The sequence below is a fragment of the Crinia signifera genome, chromosome 2, assembly GCF_055691185.1.
Source record: "Crinia signifera chromosome 2, ASM5569118v1, whole genome shotgun sequence".
Taxonomy (NCBI): domain Eukaryota; kingdom Metazoa; phylum Chordata; class Amphibia; order Anura; family Myobatrachidae; genus Crinia; species Crinia signifera.
Window position 1 is genome coordinate 113636083 of NC_139218.1, and position 17443 is coordinate 113653525.

General features: G+C 44.8%; 2 long non-coding RNA genes across 2 annotated transcripts in view; one reads left to right on the forward strand and one right to left on the reverse strand.

Annotated features, from left to right (window-relative positions):
• The window catches only part of LOC146058820 (uncharacterized), a 48659-nt gene that overhangs the window by 10035 nt on the left and 21181 nt on the right, over window positions 1–17443 (reverse strand). The gene's annotated exons all lie outside the window — the stretch shown is intronic.
• Window positions 12553–16791, forward strand: LOC146059984 (uncharacterized). The gene is made up of 2 exons (XR_014470342.1): window positions 12553–14227; window positions 14315–16791. It is a non-coding gene; the product is annotated as an uncharacterized LOC146059984 (long non-coding RNA).

Sequence of the window (17443 nt, forward strand, 5' to 3'; positions counted from 1 at the left end):
TGTTAAATGGTATATTGCCATTTTTTCCCCATTTCAAAACGTTTAAGGCTGCAGAGGGAAAGCGCCAGAGTTGCTTTACCGGTTAAAGATAACCGGTATTTCAAAACGTTTAAAAAGCAGAGTCCTACACGTTTCAGAGCCGTTTTTTATGCAGTGAGAATGGCTCTGAAACGGTATTTAGTAAAAACAACAGATTACAGACCTATTTACATCTACCACATTCTTTAAGGCATTTATTATATTACCATCCTCCTTTCCCACCCACATCCCTGTAAAGACATTGTTACCAACGTGAGAACAATGGGGGTTATTCTGGTTCACTCCTTCTGGCAAATTCCTTCTCAAATGGACAAAAAAATGTGCACTGCAGGTGGGATAGATGTTACTTTTGCAGAGAGAGTTAGATTTGGGTGGGGATTTACTTTAAATTGAGATCTATATTGCAGTGTAAAAATAAAGCAGTCAGTATTTACCCGGCACAGAAACAAAAGACCTCACTCAAATCTAATTCTCTCTGCACATTTGACATCTCCCCCCCTGCAGTGCACATGATTTTGTCCATTTAAGAAGGAATTTGCTAGAAGGAGTGAACCAGAAAATCCCCGTATATACCTCAGTCTCATTGTTCACCTGCTACTCACTGAGAAAGAAGGGTTTTCTAGTAACTGGATCTTAGTTCCTGGGGCCGTTTGTGCTCCCAAAATCAGCAGATAAGGAGTTCTGAAGGTTACAACTTTCAATGATTGTCACTGGTACACGCACTCATTGGGATACCACTATATCCCCATGTATGCATAGCATCTTTAAAGTGGGTAACACCTGATCAGAAGCAGGAGGAAACTGGCTAAGATGATGTTCAGTGCACTGCCAGAATCAACTAAGGCCCAAATCTCCTGGCCTTCAATTTGTGCCATCAGACACAACATGAGGCTTTCCGCTGGGGAAATGCTCTTAGCAGCCATGATGACCACCAGTGGAGTATCCTTCCCTGTGCTGCAACCCACTGGCTCATCCTGCTTTGGGTAGACTCTGTGCATATGGCTAGGCTCTCCACACTCAAAGCACACAACATAAGGGGGTTTATTCTAGTTCCTTCTTTCTGACAAAATCCTTCTTAGATGGACAAAACCATGTGCACTGCAGGGGGGCAGATGTAACATGTGCAGAGAGAATTAGATTTGGGTGAGTTATTTTGTTTCTGTGCAGGGAAAATACTGACTGCATGATTTTACACTTCAATATAGATCTCACTTTGAAGAAAAACCCCACCCAAATCTAATTCTCTCTGCACAAGTTACATCTGCCCCACCCGCAGTGCACATGGTTTTGTCCATCTAAGAAGGATTTTGTCAGAAAGAATGGACTAGAATAACCCCCAAGGTGATTTCTTAGATTTGACAATGGGGACCTAGGTTCTGAGCTTGGGTACTGGTGGCAACCCTTGTTTGGTACTGATCAGTGTCACAAGGGTCATGTACCTCTCAACTATTACCACCAACTCCTCAATGGTCTAAGCATCAGTGTGTAGGGTTCATTGCTGAACTGCCAAGTTTAACACACATATAGCATAAACTAGAGCAACCATTTCCCCCACCAGCCACCGGAGGATTTAGGGGTGGGGTGCCAATCCACCCCTGTCATTTTCTGCCTATTTTGTTTTCAAATAAAATTTTCTTTACTGCTTTGGATACTGTTACCTGGCACTAGCCAGTTGCATGGCAGCTGCTGCGGAACAATGCTGCGGAGCTTCGACTCCTTGAGCTGTGGTGCATCCTTAAGCTTCCTGCATCCTGTCTGTTCTGTTCCCATGAGTGAGTGTATGAGTGTATGAGCAGGTGGATAGTTTTGGCAGTGGTGTAGGAGATGAAACAGATGAGGTAGACTGAATGTATGAGTGAGTATAGTGTGGGCTGGTGGACAACATGGAGTGTTGGGAGAACAGACAGGAGGTTGGCTGTTCTGCTAAGAGGTATTAAATGTTTCTGGCTCCTATATATATACAACATGTGAAAGCTGTCTGCAGTCACTGCATGTTCTGCCAGGGATTATGTCTGTGTTGTGACCTATACTCTTGTGTTCTGTTTTGCCATATGCTCTGCGCCTCTTCTATGTTTAGGGGGTTTAGCTGCCAGGTATGATAATGCTGCACACTGTTCCTATGTTTTGCTATAACTTTATAGAAGCATCTCCTGTGTTTTTGATACACCAAATCACCATAGGGTTGAGTTTAAATTCAAGTGGGTTAAAGATCATTGGTCAAATCTAACCGTAACCACCCTTCCTCCCAGTGCCTAACCCTAACCCTGCCTTCTGGCAGCCTAACCATAACCACATATTTATTTTGGATATCCCAACTCACATCTTCTCCACAGCCCGCTCTCCTGGCAACAATGTTACCGCTAATCAAGGTTTTCCCCTCTTTTTTTCCTGGATTTGCCCCTGCCACCCACTGTGCAGAATTTTCATCCAGCTGCAACCAGGCCTTAGTCAGGCTACTTTGGCCAGTTGAACCCTAGGAGGCTCAGCTCGGTTCAGCCACCAATCATGGAACTCCTGGGCTTTACTGGTGCCTGTTATCCCAACCCTGCTGAGTATAGCCTTTTTCAACACATGGTAGTAGCTCGACTCAGCCACTGGCAAATCAACATACAGTACGCTCTCTGTGGCTCACCTGTGAGACGAGCTAATCTGTCTGCCAACTCCCACCCTGACCATTTTAAATGACCAGCAGTATGCTTAATCATGCGCAGAAATACCACAATATCATCAGTAGGTGTAAAGATGCCCATACATGCACCATTTGGATTTAAGGTTGCTATGCGATGCGATGCAATTTCATCCAATTTTGCCAGTGCAGGAATCCAAATTAATCATCTGTTTATTTTACCTTACTAAAGACTACTATTAAAGCTATTGATGGTATTTTGACAGATAAAAAAACTTATCTTGAAGGTTAAATTTGTGCAACAATAAAGTTTGTTTCATTCCAATAAAAAAAACTGCAGTTCATCATTTCATTATCCGAGTAACTCTGAAGTGATTTTGAACGCATATAACCCTATACAGTAATAGATTTATATCACTATCAAGTGAGAATATTGTATGCGCAAGGCATTGCTGTAGAGGAGATGGAGCAAGTGGCCAAAAGGTGGAAGAGGCGAGAACGCAGCTGCTGGTCGAAAGCCTGGCTGTTGAAGAGGCAATCCTTGTCTCACACCGCCCTACTCTCCGAGTTGTGGGAAAATAACCCTGAAGACTTCTATAATTATCTACGTATATATATGTACACTTTTAGGGAACTGTTGCTATTGGTGACGCCCCTATATAGAAGAAAGATACTAAAATGCAGAGATCCATCTCTGCGAATGAACGCCTTGTAGCAACTTTACGCTTCTTGGCCACAGGACGATCCTTTGAGGATCTTAAATTCTGTACCCTAATATCAGCTCAGGCTTTGGGGAGGAGTATCACAGAAACTTGTGATGCTATTTATCAAGTTTTAAAGAAAAAGCGTTTCAAGGTATGAATGTAGTTTTAGTTTGTTTCATTTTTTTTTAATAAAGGCCTTTTCGTTTAGTGGTTTCTAAACTGGGTGTCCATTGCTTCCTGTGGTGATGCTGGGCAATGATAGAGGTTCTGTGGTTTTTTATCCCTATTTTTCTCTCACTCAGTACTATCACAGTCATCCATCAGCAATGTCCCTGGCTAGCATCCCACTACTACTGCTGCATCCTGCCTTTGCATTCCGTTGAATTTAAATGTGCACAGATCCTTAACCCAGGGCCGGTGCAAGGCACCAGAGTGCCCCAGGTGGGGAGTGCGCCCTAGCGCTCACCTGCTCTATGCAGCGGCTCATCACACCCTCTGTGCACTGCTGCTATATGTAGCTGGCTCCATTGTAATCAGCAGGTTATGTGGAACAGCAGACGCACATATACACAGACAGGTGGAGACCGCTGCAGCTGCTGCTGTCGCCCCTCCCACCTCCTTACCAGGGAGTGAAGAACATGTTGAAGTGCCGTGAATGCTTGGGGAATTTTGCGTGGTTGCCGCGCTTGGGGGTATATAGTGCAGCTCCAATAGGTTTTGGAAGGAATAGTTTTTTTGAAGGAGCGCTAATAATATCAAAATAAATTGGAATGGAGATAAATTGAGATAGTGGCAATATGGATTTCTTAAAGTGAATTAAATTGAAATGGTACCTGTAGGGATTAAAAGGATTAGTAGTGAATGTTTACACCCTTTTTTGAAAAGGTTGGTATTATTATGGAGTGGTGATCGTTCCGGTGCGTCTGACCCTAGCTTACCCTACTTTCATTGGTGTTATCTTCTCTGGATGTTCCTGGGTTCCTTTGGGATGATGTTTGTTAGAGGGCTTCTAAGCGTAGAGACCGGCTGGACCACACTGGTGTGCGGCAGCCGCTATGCTGATGCTCCGTCTATCCCGATGGAACCGGAAGTGGCCGGAAGTTGTTAGACTCTCTCTGCGGACGTCTAACAACTTCCGGCCACTTCCGGTTCCATCGGGATAGACGGAGCATCAGCGTAGCGGCTGCCGCACACCAGTGTGGTCCAGCCGGTCTCTAAGCTTAGAAGCCCTCTAACAAACATCATCCCAAAGGAACCCAGGAACATCCAGAGAAGATAACACCAATGAAAGTAGGGTAAGCTAGGGTCAGACGCACCGGAACGATCACCACTCCATAATAATACCAACCTTTTCAAAAAAGGGTGTAAACATTCACTACTAATCCTTTTAATCCCTATAGGTACCATTTCAATTTAATTCACTTTAAGAAATCCATATTGCCACTATCTCAATTTATCTCCATTCCAGTTTATTTTGACATTATTAGCACTCCTTCAAAAAACCTATGCAGTGAATGCTTGACAGCGTGGGTGAACATCTCAGCATAGGTAGAGGTGCTAGCTGTGCGGAATGTCCTCCTCGCTCCCCGCTCCCCACATATGCCGAGTGTACCCAGAAAATGGTTGTTAGAGACATTATGGGCGGAAGAAGACGCAAGGAGCCTGGATGCCAGGCACAATTGCAATGTTAAATGCCGGTCACGTGATATGGGATACCGGTCACATGGTACAGGACGCCGACCACGTGATGCGGCACCCGATCACGTGAACAAGGACACTGACGTCCTCAGGTGAATACACCTGATTAAACAGGAAGCACCTAATATGCTAATGAGCACAGTGAGGTCCAGGATAGGAACAAAAATACATGTGACACACAAGCAGGTTTCTAATTGGCTAATGAACATAAATAAGTATGAGCCAGCTAGGACATTCAGATTGGCCTTGATAAAGATGTGTCAGACAGTGAAACGTTAGCATTGGCATGAAATCCAATTTGAAATGCTTGTTATCCTAAATGTATTGAATGTGATATAGACTGATATATCACTGCATTATAGATCCCTGCAGCATTAGGAGAAGTAACCCTGCTCTGAGGGAATATAAGAAGAGATAGTAAGGTGTGTGGAATTGATCACACCCTTAGAGAAAGACAGGATAAGATACATAAAATCCTGTTTGTAAATATATACGATATACCCTCCTAGATTAATATACAAAGTGCTATAGGGATATCCCCTCTGGTCATTGTATAAATAATCCCAATCATTACCACAAAAGCAGCCTCTCCTATTGTTACATATCGTGTCTTTAATCACTGATCTCCATGGAGGGGGCAGGGATTAAAGACACGAGTGTGTCATTTTAGCTCCGCCCCCTCCTCTGAGACCCGCAGACTGCAGCATTTAAATGCCGCGACCGGGGGGCTCAGTGGGGGATTTTCGGGAGACTCCCGGTAATTCCGGGAGGGTCGGCAACCCTGGTATATAACACATTCAACAAACCAGCAGATGATACTGAAGGAAGCTGCACAAAATATATGAGTGCAATTTACCTAACACACCAGTAGATGGCACCAGAGGTCTGCAGAATGAATGTTTTGGTGTATACTGATCAAACACAGGAATAATACGTGGGATTTTACAGCATATTCTATCTTTGTACTGTCAGATATATAATCAGACATACATTGTATCTGTGAGGAGATTATCCCATCAGATCATAATATCACTGGCTATAACCCAGCAAGCATTTTTTTCAGTTGGATTTTTGTGTAATTTTATCACACTAATTTCCTTTCTTTAGAGCACACTGAATGTATATGTGCATACCTCCCAACTGTCCCGATATTCGGGGACATTCCCGCGTCCTGCCCGGGGCCGCCATTGTCCCGCAGTGGGGGGGAACAATTGGGAGCCTCCCCAGCCTGCCAAGAATAGACGCTGTGCTCATGCGCACAGCGTCTATTCAGCGCTGACGAGCGGCGAAAACAGGGCGTGGCCGGAGGATGCGTCATCCGCGAGGCCAAGCCCCTTTTCTAGAGGCCGCGCCCCCTTTTCGGCAGCGCGCAAAAGTCCTGACCTCCCAACTACAGAAGTTGGGAGGTATGTATGTCTGTATATCTATGTTTTACCTCTATTTTTCACTGTAATTGTCATTCCCATATGACAAATATTGGGAATCTTAATGATGAAACGAATAAAAGCTATATTTTAGTACTTTTTTGAAAATCAATGCGTTCCCCACCAAACAGCCCTTCTCTCTTCGTCTCAGAATTTCCGAAATCTGTGATTTCACAAGATCAGATTTCCCGTATGCCTGACTGTGCCATTTTCCCCAACTCCCCCTGTGCAGCATCACCGCACCACTCTTACTCACGTAGTGAGAATATACAGACAGCTTTGTATGTTTTGTTTGTTTTCAATTTTTTATGATTCTTCTTTGCTTTCAGCAAGTGTTTTTTTTACATTTGTTATCATTCATTTACAATGCGTAGCAAACATTTCCACTGAGATTTGTTATTCTGTCCATTGCAGAGTAATAAACCAGATTTTCTTGTCTGAATTCACATACTGGGACATTACTTCCTTCTCTTACACACGTTGAGCGCACGCCTTGTACCCCCCCATCTCGTTATAGTATATACTGTGTGTATTTATACTATTTGTGTGGGGGATCTGTATCTGTATACTACATGTGTGTGTGTGTGTGCAAAGGGGGTCTGTGTATACGTATACTATTTGTGGGGGTCTATGTATGTATATACAGTACACGTGTGTGTGTGTGTGTGTGTGTGTGCATAGGGGGCTGTGTATATGTATATTATGTTCAGGGGCTCTGTATATGTATACTATGTGTGTGTATGTGTTGTCTGCGTGTATGTATACTATGTGTGTGCATGTGTTGGCTGTGTGTATGTATACTGTGTGTGTCGGCCGTGTGTATGTATACAGTGTGTCATGCTTGCCTACAGTCTCAATATGGATTGGAGGCTCATAAAAATTATTGTGTGTGGCATAACGTGTAATGGGCATTATGAAATGCGGTATACTATGTAATGGCTGTGTGACGTGTAATATGTATTACGGTGTCAATTTTTGGTCCGCCTTCAGCATGCACTGTCCCTATTTTAAGAAAATCTGGCAAGCCCTGGCATAATGTGGAATGGGCATTACAGTGTGTTGCATTATGTGTGATGGGCATTATGGTGTTTGGTATTATGTTGGGTGGCATTGTGTGGATTGGAAATTACTGTGTGTTGCATGTGTGATGGGCATTATTGTGCATGGCATTATGTCTAATGGGCATTACAGTGTGTGGCATTATGTGTAATACTAGGCGATGATGGACACGCCCAGTAGGCGGTGATGGACACGCCCCTCCAATGGTGCACCCTCTAAGAAAATGGGCTGTGCACGCTTATGATTCCAGGTGTGCCACCATGTATCATGTATAATTCCAGGGGTGATGCCATGTGTCATGCATAATTTCAGGGGTGCTGCCATTCGTCATGTATAATTCCAGGGGTGCCAACATTTGTCTAGTATAATTCCAGAGGTCCCGCCATGTGTCATGTATAATTCCAGGGGTGCTCCATGTGCATGTGTGCTGTATAAATTAAAGGGGTGCCACCATGTGTCATGTAAAATTCCAGAGGTGCCACCATGTGTCGTGTATAATTCCAGGGGTGCCCCATTTGTGCCAAATTTTTTTCCGGTACTTGTGTATTTGCAGGGCGCACACTAAGCTATTTACTTAGTGGGCTATTCAGCGTAGTGAAATCGCATCGCATGGCACGTTTTCGTGCCATGCGATGTGATGCGATCTCACTAGTTAATTTATTCACTGCACCCTGACTGCCGATCGCATCACATCAAATGTAAAATCGCATGCGCTCGCATGCGATTTTGCGTGCAATGCGATTTAGCACAACACCCCCAGTGTACATGTCTATGTAATGCAATGGGATTTAGCACACCCCCACTATCCACGTCACCCCGAAGCATGGCAAGCGCAGCGAGCCCCGCGAGGGGACGCGGAATGCATCCTCCCAACCTATTCATACCCCAACTATCCACTTCAGCGTGGAGTAGATTTTATAAGTGTGTCGAGCGCAGCGAGCCCCGTGAGGGGACACAAAATACATGTAAAGTAAACCGCATCCCCTCGCCAAGCTTCTGGCTCAGCACTTTATAAAGTCCACTCCGTGCCGACATGGATAGTGGGGGTATGAAAAGGTCAGGAGGACCCGTAATGCATCTGCTCACCACGCTTCGGGCTGACGTGGATAGTGGGGGTGTTTTAAGAACACATTCACACCTGCGATATCATACATCTGAGACAGTAATGACGACATGTGTTAACTGTTGTTTCAAATACGTTTTATTGAATTGGTCACAAAGTGTAAAAAAAAAAAAAAAAAGCACATGTCAAGGCGACAATTCTTTCCTTGTTTGATAAACTGCACCGCGCAGGGTGACCAAATTTTTCATTTTTCAATAATAACATATAACAACAAACAACAAACATTATGGAATACATTCAAGTAGTGGCTTTAAGCTGGGTACACATATGTACAATTTAATTTTTCTTGCGACCGTTCGATCGACCGAATACACGTTCGGCCGTCCGAAACATACGACCGATCTGCGCGTACACATATGTACAATTGTACTTGCGACGTCCGATGTACTCCCGTCCAAACAATCGCAAGAAAAAGATTGTACCACCGTACACACTCTCCCGTTCTGGCTATTCGCACGATAAAAATGTACACAACATTATCATAATGGGCTGGATTTAAAAGAGCATACCAAAACGAGGCGTGATCACGGAACAAAGAATCGTTCGTGTAGTACAGTGAATAGAGCCGTGACTATTCAGATCATTGCTAGCTGTACTGGATATACGTACGTTCGTTCGTCTATCGGTGCATTTGGGCCTTTTTAATCATGAGCTTGAGGAGAAGGAAGGCTCGTGCGTGCATTTTGGCTGCTATGGCCATTAGATTGCGGGCTATTAAAAAAAGAAAAAGGACCAAGAATCAGAGCTGCTGGACCAGAGACTGGCTTCTGAGGAGAGACACCTTCTCCCACATGCCATTGCTAAAGGAGATACGGGAGAACAATCCTGATGATTTCAGGAATTATCTCCGTATGGATGACGCTACCTTTATGGAGCTGCTGACACTGGTTACCCCTTTAATAGAGAGAGAGGACACCTATTTCAGGAGGCCCATTTCTGCAGAGCAGAGACTGGTGGCAACGCTGCGTTACCTGGCAACAGGCAGGACCCTTGCCGACCTGAGATTCACCACCGCAATCTCATCTCAAGCGCTGGGGTTGATAATACCAGACACCTGTGATGCCATCGTCCAAGTTCTTCAGGACAAATACATGAAGGTAAATATGGAAATTACATACATGTCCCCCATATGTATAGCTGTGCACATACCTGTACCCTACATGTATATCTTTACAATGCCTGTTGATTTAATCTTTTACACCAGTGGGTGGGGGGTCTTTTTGATAAGGCGGGTAATAGCTTTGAGGCTGCAATGGGGGAGGGCTGATGGGTCTAAAATCAACCAAACAGATTATTAATACGCATATACTTTTATATTGCAGTTTCCATCGACCAAGGAGGAGTGGCAAAATATTGCACGTGATTTCCGTGATCTATGGAATTTCCCTAATTGTGGTGGAGCTATCGATGGCAAACACGTCAGGATCATGCCCCCTGCAAAGAGTGGATCTTTTTATTATAATTATAAGGGGTTCTTCAGCATTGTTCTAATGGCCATCGCTAATGCCCGATACGAGTTTGTATTTGTGGACATTGGGAAAAATGGTAGAGTTTCAGATGGAGGAGCCCTGGAGAATACCTTTTTCCACGACCAACTGAAAAAAAATGAACTGAATCTGCCAGAGCGGACTGAAAATGAGCACGGTTTGAACTTTGTTTTTGTGGCGGATGAGGCCTTTGCATTGCACCCTAATGTCCTTAAACCCTACCCACAAAGGGCGCTGAACAGGGAACGACGCATTTTTAACTATCGCCTGTCACGTGCCAGGCGAGTGGTTGAAAATGCGTTTGGGATTCTGAGTAATAAATTCAGAATTTTTCACAGTCCCATCAATCTGCGCCTAGATAAGATTGACAAAGTGGTGCTGGCCTGTTGTGTGCTGCACAACTACCTGCGCAGAAAAGCGGTGCACACACAACAACTGGGGGCTACAGTGGATGAGAGCCAAGTTGTTGACGAGCCTATTGGTCTGACAGCTTTGGCAACTAATTTAAACACCAGAAATGCATCAACGCAAGCAAAGTTGTCAAGAGACGAGTACTTGAATTATTTCAATGGTGTTGGGGCTGTGGAGTGGCAGAATGACATGATTGCTTAAAAATGTACCTTTTTGTCATTGTAAATATATTGTTTTTTGGTGTGTAATAATCCATATTTTGCCAATAAAATTTGTATACTCACAGTTCCGCACAAGTTGTCCTCTGCGTCTTCTTGCAGCAAGGAGGGGGAGGTGGAGGCCGAATCACGGCAAGTGAGTGGTAGTACTCAGGTGCCAGGCATTCCTGGAGGGCACAATGCCACGGCACCTGGAGTGCAGACTGTACCCAGTACTGGTGTTTATGTACTAGCAAGTAGTTGCTCCACCACACCTATTTCTATGCCAATTTCTCCTGGTACTTTGTACGTATGTATATCTGTGCCCTATAGTCACCCTGCATGGTAAATGATATTTTCACACGGACACCAACTAGATTACAGAATTTTTTATTTTTATATAAATTATTAACTTATAAACTTATAAAAAATATAACATAAATAACAAGTAAATAAATAATAAAGAAATACTTAAACATAAAAATATTTAAAACAATAATGCACTTAAATAAACTATATAAAATATTTACATATGGTGGTAAACTTGTCCCACCCCATAATCCCCTGTATCCATCGGTGGTTGGGAGGGAGATGGACTTTCCAATAAACTCTGGAAGGGGCCACCAGGTGGACCTGGTGGGAGCGTATTAGCCAACGTTGCCGGTTGGTGCTGCCTTTGCCCAGTTGGTGGCTGTAAATGTTGATACTGCGGATATTGCACCGGGTGAAATACCGCTTGTTGGGGTATAGGAGCTGGGCTGATGGGTTGAAATTCAACCCTAGGCAGAGGGGTCTCATCGGTGAGACGTGTGTGCCGGGACAGAGTCCCCACACGGGCCCGGTACAGCGTCTCATAAAATATGCGCTCTACCTCCACCCTTGTAGCCGGGTCCAACTTTCGCAAATTGTCAGCTAATACACTCCCCACCCGGTCCGCATCATCCTCATCCATGGTCATCAATCTGTTGGCAGACTCCAGGATCTTGGTGGTTGCCACGTCCGCAGCATCTGGAGTCTGCCTCGGCCTTTTGCGCCCTCTTCTTGATGGCGCTTCTGCTGGAGGTTGAGCGCTTGTTTGCGGTTCAGCGCTGGTCGTGGCGGTTGGTGTGGGGGTGGAGCAGAGGGCCGGTGAAGGCAGCTGTGATGCCACCTCCAGCGATGCCGAAGATTCATCCTCGGCAAATAGCGATGGCTGTAACAAAACAAGATGACAATGATGTATCACTATCGATTTTTAAGACTTCCATATATTTTTATATCTACGCAGAAGAACGCAGCCCATACACCACCATGTTGCTGCCATGGATGAAAGTGAGCTAGTTGAAGAGGCGTTATGACTGGCATCTCTGGAAACTAATTATTTAGATACCAGACATACCAAATACTAATTTAAACACCAGAAATGCATCTATGCGTGCTAAATTAACAGGGATGAATACATGCAGTATTTTATTGGTGTTGGCGCTGTGGATTGGCAGAATGATATTATTCCGTTAATTTTAGACAACAAAAAATATTACAATAATCCGCGCCAGAAAGACTACAACAGTGTAGATACCAGGGATTACCAATGACAACCAAAAGTTCCAAATACAAAAAATGTGGTAAATGCACTTGCGATGTCTGAATATTGATCACTGTGTTCTCAGGCGGATAACAGTATACCTCCACCACTGAGAAGAACCAGAATTAGGGCCACAGAGAAGGTCAAATTGACGATGTATAACCAAAAGGGGGGGTATCGCCCCCTGCAACTGACCTCTCTGTTGTGCCCAACAGAGAGGTCAGTTGCAGGGGGCGATACCCCCCCTTTTCATTTTACATGTTCACAATTTTTATACTGTACTTGCTGTTATATTTATCTGGTTTAAAAAAAATTTTTTAAAATAAAATACGTCTACTTACTGTGCCGCAAATGGTGTCATCAGAAAGCTCTTGGTTGCACGCGGAGGTGGAGGGGGCAGGCTGGTTCCTTGTAGTGTTGCTGACCGAATCCCTGGGCAGCTCCTGGTCCACCGTGAAGGCCAGCAGGTCGTAGTACCACAGCCTGGGCACATAGACTTGGTCTGCCCCTGCCCCAGACCGCTTTGAGGACTCCACCTTATTTAGTTCCTTTTTAAATACGGTCCTCATATTAGCGATCCGAGTCCGGACCCACTCTACATTTGCTGTGGGGTAGTAGGTCTGGCTCACCCTCACCAGCTCCTCCAGAGCAGATAGCCTCTTCTGCCGATTCGAATGGTCTTTGGATTTGGTATTCCAGAGACAATTCTGATCCCTGTAGGCCTCAATGAAGTCCTTCATAAATTCGACATTTTTTTCTGCCATGGTTGAATTTCTGTTCCAAAAAATAAAATAAAAAGGCATATTATTACACCATAAACCATTTAATGTACAGGTGTTCAGTCTGTGGGACACTAGATATACTGTAGCTATAGTACAGGAGTTGAAACTCTGTGGGACATAGGATACACGGTCACTACAAGCCCCAGCATACCCATGGCCCACAGATTGAAGTCCCTGTCATAGAAAACTACACATTTTGTGTTAATACTCACCGAAATAATTGTCGATACAGTCCGGAAAATTCGCTGCGCTGCTCCGATCAATCCAACAGCAACGACGGAATATTCTTTCGTGCTGAACGTGGCTTGAAACACAGTGATTGGATGAGCACACGAATCTCCGCCCCACGCACGTGCTTCGCGTCACACAGACACGGGACATCGAGGAGCCATGTCGGAGGGTCTGGCGCCACCGCATATGGGGGAGGCCAGTACAGAACCTACAGAACCTTTGTTTTCCAATTCTGCACTGATAACAACAGATAAAGAAATCGCTGACAACAAGGAGAAAAAAGTGACGCGCGCATCCGCCATGTCATCTGCAGAGGTGGAACTGATGGTCAAAATGCTGGATAGAAGGGACTACGATTGTTCGAGAAAAACATACCCCAAGACAAATTATAGAAAAGAAATTATTATGCAGCGTGTATGCAAGGAGATAAAGGAGAAGTTTGGGAAAAGAAGGTCCAAATACCAGCTCCAAAAACGGTGGTCGGACCTGAAGCACAAGGAGCAGGCCAAGCTCAAGAAAATTCGTGGAATTATTAAAAGAAGTGAGTCCAATGCCCTAGGTAGCTTTATTAATATACTGTCATGATCCATTACATTTTGTGTGTTTTGCTGACATGTTGCTTGTTTTTACTCAGAGGAAATCCATCCCAGGAGAAGACATGAGGAAGGCAGAGACAGGGCCTCCAACCTAAAAATAAAGAAGGAGAGTACAACAGGTAAGGTTTTGTACCAGCACACCAACAGAACACATGTTTTATACACACAACAAGGGGTAGTAATATGTCACTTTACCTTGTCACTATAGATGATATCCAGGCTGCGCAGCCGATGGAAGGGACCGCAGAGGGCCACCAAGTGATTGCGATCACCAGCAGTGTAGATGGTGAGTGTATACTGCAAATCATCTTTATGGGATAGTGACGTATCATTTGTGGAAAGGTAAACCTTTCTTTATCTGTACTTATTATAGATATCATCGAGATTTCAGATGTCAGTGCAGAGGGGGAGAAGAACACACCATCACCTGACACGTCCAGCGACGAAAGCACAATGCAAGAAAACATGACACAAGTCCATAAATGTCTACAAGAACTTAGCGGGAAAGTCCATACCGTAGCCCAAAAAATTTCAAAAATCCAAAAAGGCGTAGCAGTAGTACACTCTTTATACGAAAAAATTTATAACGGTTTGCATTGTAAAGTCAAAAAATAGTTTGTGTACTTTATTTAACTTTTTTTCTCCTTCTTGTTTATTTGGAGGCCAGAAGCATGGTGCATGTCGTGGCAAGCAGTCTCACGGCAGCAACGCATCCCATGTGAGCAGGCCGGGATGTTCCCATGTGATGCGTTGCTGCCGTGGGACCGCTTTCCACTACATACACCACCATGTTCAAATGTGTTTTTATGTTTTTTGGATGGGTGGGCTTTCCTGCTAAACCTTCACACGTGGCACTTATGTCATGGCAAGCAGTCCCACGGCAGCAACGCATCACATGTGAGCAGGCCGGGATGTTCCCATGTGATGCGTTGCTGCCGTGGGACCGCTTTCCACTACATACACCACCATGTTCAAATGTGTTTTTATGTTTTTTGGGTGGGTGGGCGTTCCTGCTACACCTTAACGCAAGCACCTGTATAGAGAAAATATGTCCATTTGTACATTTAGATTTTGGCAGGTACCACAGCTGATATACTGCATGTTTTTTGGATGGGTGGGCTTTCCTGCTAAACCTTCACACGTGGCACTTATGTCATGGCAAGCAGTCCCACGGCAGCAACGCATCACATGTGAGCAGGCCGGGATGTTCCCATGTGATGCGTTGCTGCCGTGGGACCGCTTTCCACTACATACACCACCATGTTCAAATGTGTTTTTATGTTTTTTGGGTGGGTGGGCGTTCCTGCTACACCTTAACGCAAGCACCTGTATAGAGAAAATATGTCCATTTGTACATTTAGATTTTGGCAGGTACCACAGCTGATATACTGCATGTTTTTTGGATGGGTGGGCTTTCCTGCTAAACCTTCACACGTGGCACTTATGTCATGGCAAGCAGTCCCACGGCAGCAACGCATCACATGTGAGCAGGCCGGGATGTTCCCATGTGATGCGTTGCTGCCGTGGGACCGCTTTCCACTACATACACCACCATGTTCAAATGTGTTTTTATGTTTTTTGGGTGGGTGGGCGTTCCTGCTACACCTTAACGCAAGCACCTGTATAGAGAAAATATGTCCATTTGTACATTTAGATTTTGGCAGGTACCACAGCTGATATACTGCATGTTTTTTGGATGGGTGGGCTTTCCTGCTAAACCTTCACACGTGGCACTTATGTCATGGCAAGCAGTCCCACGGCAGCAACGCATCACATGTGAGCAGGCCGGGATGTTCCCATGTGATGCGTTGCTGCCGTGGGACCGCTTTCCACTACATACACCACCATGTTCAAATGTGTTTTTATGTTTTTTGGGTGGGTGGGCGTTCCTGCTACACCTTAACGCAAGCACCTGTATAGAGAAAATATGTCCATTTGTACATTTAGATTTTGGCAGGTACCACAGCTGATATACTGCATGTTTTTTGGATGGGTGGGCTTTCCTGCTAAACCTTCACACGTGGCACTTATGTCATGGCAAGCAGTCCCACGGCAGCAACGCATCACATGTGAGCAGGCCGGGATGTTCCCATGTGATGCGTTGCTGCCGTGGGACCGCTTTCCACTACATACACCACCATGTTCAAATGTGTTTTTATGTTTTTTGGGTGGGTGGGCGTTCCTGCTACACCTTAACGCAAGCACCTGTATAGAGAAAATATGTCCATTTGTACATTTAGATTTTGGCAGGTACCACAGCTGATATACTGCATGTTTTTTGGATGGGTGGGCTTTCCTGCTAAACCTTCACACGTGGCACTTATGTCATGGCAAGCAGTCCCACGGCAGCAACGCATCACATGTGAGCAGGCCGGGATGTTCCCATGTGATGCGTTGCTGCCGTGGGACCGCTTTCCACTACATACACCACCATGTTCAAATGTGTTTTTATGTTTTTTGGGTGGGTGGGCGTTCCTGCTACACCTTAACGCAAGCACCTGTATAGAGAAAATATGTCCATTTGTACATTTAGATTTTGGCAGGTACCACAGCTGATATACTGCATGTTTTTTGGATGGGTGGGCTTTCCTGCTAAACCTTCACACGTGGCACTTATGTCATGGCAAGCAGTCCCACGGCAGCAACGCATCACATGTGAGCAGGCCGGGATGTTCCCATGTGATGCGTTGCTGCCGTGGGACCGCTTTCCACTACATACACCACCATGTTCAAATGTGTTTTTATGTTTTTTGGGTGGGTGGGCGTTCCTGCTACACCTTAATGCAAGCACCTGTATGTGATATACTCTGTTCAGGTCCGACCACCCAAATAAACAAAGTGTTCACAGTATTTTTTGTCAGTATTTCTTAATAAATGTTAAGTGTTTATGCAGAACAATGAACATCACATATCTATCTATCTATCTATCTATCTATCTATCTATCTATCTATCTATCTATCTATCTTCTATAACTATATCTGTCAGGAATGCACACACAACGATTATTTATTTCAAAAGGAATGCACACACAACGAATATTCTTTAACAGCATGGCGCGGAAAGTACGGGGGAGAAGACTTCCTGTTGTTTACATGCTGCGCTGATGGAGGGATGACGCAGCTAGTCAACACCCACATGGGCGTGCTGCTTTTGGGAGGAATGATCGCAGGAACGGGCTGCATATCGATCGAACGTGCGTACACATGTCACTTTTCTTTCGATATGGAGCCGTCCTGTCGGAAGAATATTAAGCAGCAAAGAACCTGCGACCGACCGACCGTGGACGGCCAAGAGCGTTTTTGGCCGTTTATCGATCGCAACGAAGGGATCGGGACAGCGTACACATATATACAATCGAACGGCCGTTCGTCCGCAGATCGGAAGAACGGCCCGACGATTGTACATATGTGTACCCAGCTTTACTTTAGTCATTGCAGGTTTTACTTTGTTACCGACCTGTTATAAGCTATGAGTATATATCCTTTTAATATTGAGGCATAG